The sequence below is a fragment of the Misgurnus anguillicaudatus genome, chromosome 23, assembly GCF_027580225.2.
Source record: "Misgurnus anguillicaudatus chromosome 23, ASM2758022v2, whole genome shotgun sequence".
NCBI classification, from domain to species: Eukaryota; Metazoa; Chordata; class Actinopteri; order Cypriniformes; family Cobitidae; genus Misgurnus; species Misgurnus anguillicaudatus.
Genome location: NC_073359.2, coordinates 14,944,877 through 14,952,586, shown reverse-complemented (window position 1 = coordinate 14,952,586; position 7,710 = coordinate 14,944,877).

Here is a 7,710-nt window from a genome sequence, read left to right as displayed (position 1 = left end):
TTGTTTCATCGTTAGAATGCTCCTGTAAGCATTTTAAGCAGAGTTGTGCACTTTTGCATGAAAAGTCACATTTCAGCCTGAAACGTTGATTTTTCACTCTAAACCGCTTTTCTGAGCTGGAAATCACTTTAAACGGCTTGTTTCATCGTTAGAATGCTCCTGTAAGGATTTTAAGCAGAGTTGTGCACTTTTGCATGAAAAGTCACATTTCAACCTGAAACGTTGATTTTTCACTCTAAACCGCTTTTCTGAGCTGGAAATCACTTTAAACGGCTTGTTTCATCGTTAGAATGCTCCTGTAAGCATTTTAAGCAGAGTTGTGCACTTTTGCATGAAAAGTCACATTTCAGCCTGAAACGTTGATTTTTCACTCTAAACTGCTTTTCTGAGCTGGAAATCACTTTAAACGGCTTGTTTTATCTTTAGAATGCTCCTGTAAGCATTTTAAGCAGAGTTGTGCACTTTTTTGATTTTTCACTCTAAACTGCTTTTCTGAGCTGGAAATGCCTTTAAACGGCTTGTTTCATCGTTAGAATGCTCCTGTAAGCATTTTAAGCAGAGTTGTGCACTTTTGCGTGAAAAGTTACATTTCAGCTTGAAACGTTGATTTTTCACTCTAAACTGCTTTTCTGAGGTGGAAATGCCTTTAAACAACTTGTTTCATCGTTAGAATGCTCCTTGAAGCATTTTAAGCAGAGTTGTGCACTTTTGCGTGAAAAGTCACATTTCAGCTTGAAACGTTGATTTTTCACTCTAAACTGCTTTTCTGAGCTGGAAATGCCTTTAAACGGCTTGTTTCATCGTTAGAATGCTCCTGTAAGCATTTTAAGCAGAGTTGTGCACTTTTGCGTGAAAAGTCACATTTCAGCTTGAAACGTTGATTTTTCACTCTAAACTGCTTTTCTGAGGTGGAAATGCCTTTAAACAACTTGTTTCATCGTTAGAATGCTCCTTGAAGCATTTTAAGCAGAGTTGTGCACTTTTGCGTGAAAAGTCACATTTCAGCTTGAAACGTTGATTTTTCACTCTAAACTGCTTTTCTGAGCTGGAAATGCCTTTAAACGACTTGTTTCATCGTTAGAATGCTCCTGGAAGCATTTTAAGCAGAGTTGGGCACTTTTGCATGAAAAGTCACATTTCAGCTTGAAACGTTGATTTTTCACTCTAAACTGCTTTTCTGAGCTGGAAATGCCTTTAAACGACTTGTTTCATCGTTAGAATGCTCCTGGAAGCATTTTAAGCAGAGTTGGGCACTTTTGCATAAAAAGTCACATTTCAGCTTGAAATGTTGATTTTTCACTCTAAACTGCTTTTCTGAGCTGGAAATGCCTTTAAACGACTTGTTTCATCATTAGAATGCTCCCGTAAGCGTTTTAAGCAGAGTTGTGCACTTTTGCATGAAAAGTTACATTGTCACTTGAAATATGTACAAATCACTCAGAAACGCTTTTCTGAGCTAGATAGGCTTTAAAACAGCTTGTTTCATCATATGCATGCTCCCGTGAGCATTTTAGGCACATTTGGTCACTTTTGCATGAAAAGTTACATTGCCACTTGAAATATGCACAAATCACTCAGAAACGCTTTTCTGAGCTAGATAGGCTTTAAAACAGCTTGTTTCATCATATGCATTCTCCCGTGAGCATTTTAGGCACATTTGGTCACTTTTGCATGACAAGTTACATTGCCACTTGAAATATGCACAAATCACTCAGAAACGCTTTTCTGAGCTAGATATGCTTTAAAACAGCTTGTTTCATCATATGCATGCTCCCGTGAGCATTTTAGGCACATTTGGTCACTTCTGCATGAAAAATTACATTGCCACTTTAAATATCCACAAATCACTCAGAAACGCTTTTCCGAGCTATATATGCTTTAAAACAGCTAGTTCCCTTTCAATACGGTTCACTTCGCATTGCGTCAGTTAGCTGACGCTATGGGGGAAACTCCTGTTAACTCCATGACTGAAGCCTATTGGTTAACGTCTGTACAAAGTACAGACCAATGACGTTTGAACCCGCGCGCGGGATGCACACGTCCTTATATAAGCGCGGTTCAAGCGTCAGGAGCTCATTAATTTCTCCTTCAGCGTGAACCTCTCGCTGCTCCGAAGAAGAAGAAGGCTTACCTCGCCGTCGAACAAAGCCCTGCAGCGGAGTCCAGGCCTAGCGTCTTCCCCTGCCATTTTCCGGCTGAGAACCGAAGACAGCAGAATCCAGGTCTAGCATCTTCCCCTGCCGCTTTCCGGCCGAGAACCGAAGATAGGCTTCGCTTGCCGTGGTACGAGCCCTGTGCAGCGGACACATGCCTGACGAGGTCTCTCCTGCGGCCGCCCGGTAAGATCAATATTTTGAATGTAAAGCAATAAGCTAAAAGAGCAGGCGCTGTTGTAATAGCGTCCAGCACAGCGGCTTGAGTGAGCCTCCCTGCTATGAATTTCCCCCGAGCCCGTCACCGGTCTGGCACCTCCCACGCTGGGACCGCGCTTATATGCTTCGGTTGTCCTATCCATGTTTCGTGCTCCCCCTGCTGTTCCTCTCTCGCCGGGATGAACACACGGCGAGCCATGAGACTATATGGATGCATAGACAAGCACACACGGACTAACCCCCCCTGTGTTCTGTCACATCGCAACCGTTCATGCTTACAGAGTCCCTTCGCTCCTCTCACATTCAGTGGCGAGATCTCTGGCACATATATGAATCCCCCGAGTGCATATGAACCCCCCGAGTGCATCGGGTGATACCGTTCATACGACGCATGGCTGTTCTGTCTGTGTTGCTGCTCCCCTCTGCCATTCCTCTCTTGTTGATATGAACAAGCGGGGAAACCGTAAAACAAGAAAGATGCATATGACAAGCAAACACGGGCGGGTCTGCCCCTGTTCCCTGTCATAGCACAGCCACTCGTGCTCCACGCTCGTGGAGTCCCTCCCTCCTATCCCCGCAGTAGTGAGGTCTCTTAACGGCGTAGTTAGCACGCGGTCTTACGGCTCGCTGCCTCTAAATGCAGCTGTCTAGTGTTCAACGATTACAGAGCTTCATGCCCCTCCCCTCCTGGAGCGGAGCGATCTCATTCGTCTGCTCGATAGGGCGGATTTGCTGCTATTGGAGCACCTAGAACACTCATTATAAGAGCTAACCGGCTCACTATTCGTCTATACAGAGCTTCATGCCCCTCCCCCCTGGATTGGCGCAATCTTATTCGTCTGCTCGATAATGCGGACACGCCTCTATTGGAGCGCTAAAACACTTATTATAGAGCTTTACCGGCCTGAGTCTATCTCACTTCGGAGAGCTCTCTGGTTTAGACGGAATCAGAGGCAGAACGAACTTGTTTAATATACTGAGGCCCGAATACCTCCCTTTATTCAGTCCCGTCCTATATCAGTGCGCTGAATATTGGTACATTCTTATATACCCGGTTTTTCTGCCCTTTTAATAAACGGCAAAACCGCGGGCCTCACGGCAGACTTCCTCTCTGCGATGAGTTCAGTCTGACATTAAACCACCTAGACATACTGCTCTGCAAGCAATCAGTAATACGCACACACGGCCTGCTGTCCATAATTCTATCGACGCTTGCCGAAAAAAAAAAGCTGGTTTGGCCATATACTGTGTATTGACACCCCACGGCTGTACGGTGTCTCTAACACCTTTCTGCCAAATTCGCTCGCAGCCCACCTCAGTTTCTCCGCTACGATGCTGACGACGCAAACGAGCACGGTCTTACGGCTGTCATTCTCTCTTCCTAGAGGGACGGCAGCCTCAGACTTTTGCAATGCTCCAAGCGTTTGAATCGCGCCCTCTCCGGACGGCTACTCAAAGGCTTACAGCCAAGAGGTTTATGATGTTTTTCGGCCATATAGCTGATCCGAAGACGCTCACAACTCCGCTCCGCTCCGCTCCAATACTCAGAGATATTAAGGGTAATATCAACCTCAAGTGAGCTTGCTACCCGCCACAATAAGTTTCAAAGTTAAAAGCGCGCGCACAGTCAGACGCGCGGCATCTCGTTTAAGACGGGCTCACGTACCCCTCTAACGAGCCTCAGAAAGCTGAATATCGTAGCATTCTGTTCATAAGTCCACTTCAGTTTGACTAAGCAAAGGTCCCGCCCCGAGCTGACGGCCGGGAAGCTTATGCTTAAGTTACACACGGCTGCATGAAGTGCTACCATTACGAAATCGCCAGCATCTGCTGTGGGTTGAACACGCTTTACAACGGCAATCAGCCTTTGGCACGTGGAACGCCCGTTTGTCTCATATCAATCACCTTGTACTGTACATACGGTCCATTAAGGGGATGATTTTAGCACTGCAGCACTCTCGACCGTGTTATTGTGATAATGCGGTCGGGCAAACTACGGTGGTTTCATTATTTACCGAACCAGACTGAGATCTCGCCCCCTGTACAAGCTGGCGAGTCATCTCCTTTATAAACTCATTGCATCGCTTTATAAGCTATGTTCAATCAGAGTGATACTCATCTTGTGCTTAAACTACCAAGATGCAGACATATTAACCCGTTACGATGGGCGTGCGGAGATTGCATCCGTGGGACACGACTTACGTTACGTGCCTTATAACACGTTGACACGAGCTGCTATGACCCCTTTCGCGAGGCGTCCTTATGCAAAGTCTGATCTATTCTGTCTAGTTACAGCGAAAGTCTACCCCCCGCGAATTTTAGATGGAACAGCTTTCTCCTCACTACAGAGGCTCGTGCCCGGCGGCTTTCTCCCCCTGCGTATATATATGTGGCGGTGATAACAGCGAACCACGGTTTTATGACCGATCATTCACTTTATTCATAAGCCTGTCATTTCTCAGATGCGGATGGTGCCCGAGGCGCAGTGCTCTGGAACTGACCAAGGTCCTGTATGACAGATACGTCTGACGTACATCAGACGATCAGCTGTTCATCTGCGTAACAGATCACTCACTAGCGCACCTGTCAATACAGGTTATTTATGGATCGTTGACGTTATCACCTCCCGTGACAATGAAGTCTACTCCATGTATGGATTAGATCCTCGGGCATGGTCTTAGAAGTTTCTCATTTGACATTTGTGACACGGCCGGCTGGCCCCCGCCGTCCACGTTGTCAGTTTACAGCTTCGACATCCCTGCTTCACGCACTACTGAGATTGTTGCATTGAAGGTGTGCCGCGTGAGCTCACCTGTATGCACGATATGGGTTTTAATTATATGCGTCCACCGTGCGCTTAGAGAAGCTCACATATGCACGCTATAACATTTCGGTATACACTAAAGATGCGCTCGGAAAAGCTCATCTGTATACACGGCTGTGACACATACATACATTGTTGTTCATCTGTGTACGTTCACGGTGCATTGGGTGCCAACCGTTACGTTCATCAATCATATCTGTACACATTCACGGCGCGTTCTGTGCACTGATTTATCTATACGCATTCACGGTGCACTGAAGGGTTCACCCGTGTGCGCACAACTTATTATCAGAACACATGACGGCGCGCTTGAGAATCTTGCCGGCCTGTGCATTATAACACTCTGATTCATCTATATGCATTCACGATGTACTCAAGTGCTCACCTGTGCCCGTGCAATTTATAGGCAATACACATTTACGGCGGCTTGGAAGCTCACCGATCTGTGCACTATAATACTACCTATATGCATCCCGATGCGCTCGAGGGCGCACCTGGGTTCACACTATTGTGGTATCTGTATAATCCCACGCTACGAACCGTTCTGCCGCTTATTATAGTCAGATCGGCCGTTCGTGAGCTTCGCAGATCACTCACTACGTATGTCTGAGCTTCGCAGATCACTCACTACGTATGTCTGTTGCTTACAGTGGTTATTTAGATGGATCGTTGAAACCATCGCACTGGCTCACGCCCCTCTATGAGCTAAGTCCTATATAGAGCCCACTCTGTGAGAGTTTGGCTTTTTCATGGACTTGGTCTACAGGGGTATATTTGATATCTGCTACACGGCCGGCTGGTCTTCGCCGTCTACGTTGTCAGATTGTAGAGCTTAGACGTCCCTGCCCTACGAGCGCAGGTTCTCTCGGCTCAATCATGCACGCTCATGCGTTTCATGTGTACACCACGGTGCGCTCAGCGAGCTCACCAACGTGACTCTGAATTTACTTATCTCGCACACCCGCGGCGCGCTCGGTATCTCGCCGTCTTGTGCTATGTTATGTGCCCCCGGTGCATTAAAACCCCACTGTGTGCGCGTCAACATTTTATATGGTGCTTACACATTTGCTTTAAAGCTGTGAATATGCCGGGTATGGGGCCACATGCAGTGTCTCTCCGGTAAGGCACTTCAGTACGTTGTGTATGCACAGCGTGATGGGATTACGTTCCCCCATAGCGTCAGCTAACTGACGCAATGCGAAGTGAACCATATTGAAAGGGAACGCTTAGGTTACTCAAGTAACCCCGGTTCCCTGAAATAACGGGAACGAAGCATTGCGTCACTTGCAGTGCTACAAACGTCTACGCAGCGAGTGTTATTCGGCTGCGCGCTTTAGTCGAATAATAATGAGCTCCTGACGCTTGAACCGCGCTTATATAAGGACGTGTGCATCCCGCGCGCAGACGTTGTACAGACGTTAACCAATAGGCTTCAGTCACGGAGTAAACAGGAGTTTCCCCCATAGCGTCAGCTAACTGACGCAATGCTTCGTTCCCTTCAGGGAACCGGGGTTACGTGAGTAACCTAAGCGTTTCATCATATGCATGCTCCCGTGAGCATTGTAGGCACATTTGGTCACTTTTGCATGAAAAGTTACATTGCCACTTGAAACATGCACAAATCACTCAGAAATGCTTTTCTGGGCTAGATATGCTTTAAAACAGCTAATTTCATCATATGCATGCTCCTGTGAGCATTTTAGGCACATTTGGTCACTTTTGCATGAAAAGTTACATTGCCACTTGAAATATGCAATTCTCACTCAGAAACGCTTTTCTGAGCTAGATATGCTTTAAAACAGCTTGTTTCATCATATGCATGCTCCCCTGAGCATTTTAGGCACATTTGGTCACTTTTGCATGAAAAGTTACATTGCCACTTGAAATATGCACAAATCACTCAGAAACGCTTTTCTGGGCTAGATATGCTTTAAAACAGCTAATTTCATCATATGCATGCTCCCGTGAGCATTTTAGGCACATTTGGTCACTTTTGCATGAAAAGTTACATTGCCACTTGAAATATGCACAAATCACTCAGAAACGCTTTTCTGAGCTAGATATGCTTTAAAACAGCTTGTTTCATCATATGCATGCTCCCGTGAGCATTTTAGGCACATTTGGTCACTTTTGCATGAAAAGTTACATTGCCACTTGAAATATGCACAAATCACTCAGAAACGCTTATCTGAGCTAGATATGCTTTAAAACAGCTAGTTTCATCTATGCATGCTCCTGTGAGCATTTTAGGCACATTTGGTCACTTTTGCATGAAAAGTTACATTGCCACTTGAAATATGCACAAATCACTCAGAAACGCTTTTCTGGGCTAGATATGCTTTAAAACAGCTAATTTCATCATATGCATGCTCCCGTGAGCATTTTAGGCACATTTGATCACTTTTGCATGAAAAGTTACATTGCCACTTGAAATATGCACAAATCACTCAGAAACGCTTTTCTGTGCTAGATATGCTTTAAAACAACTTGTTTCATCATATGCATGCCCCCATG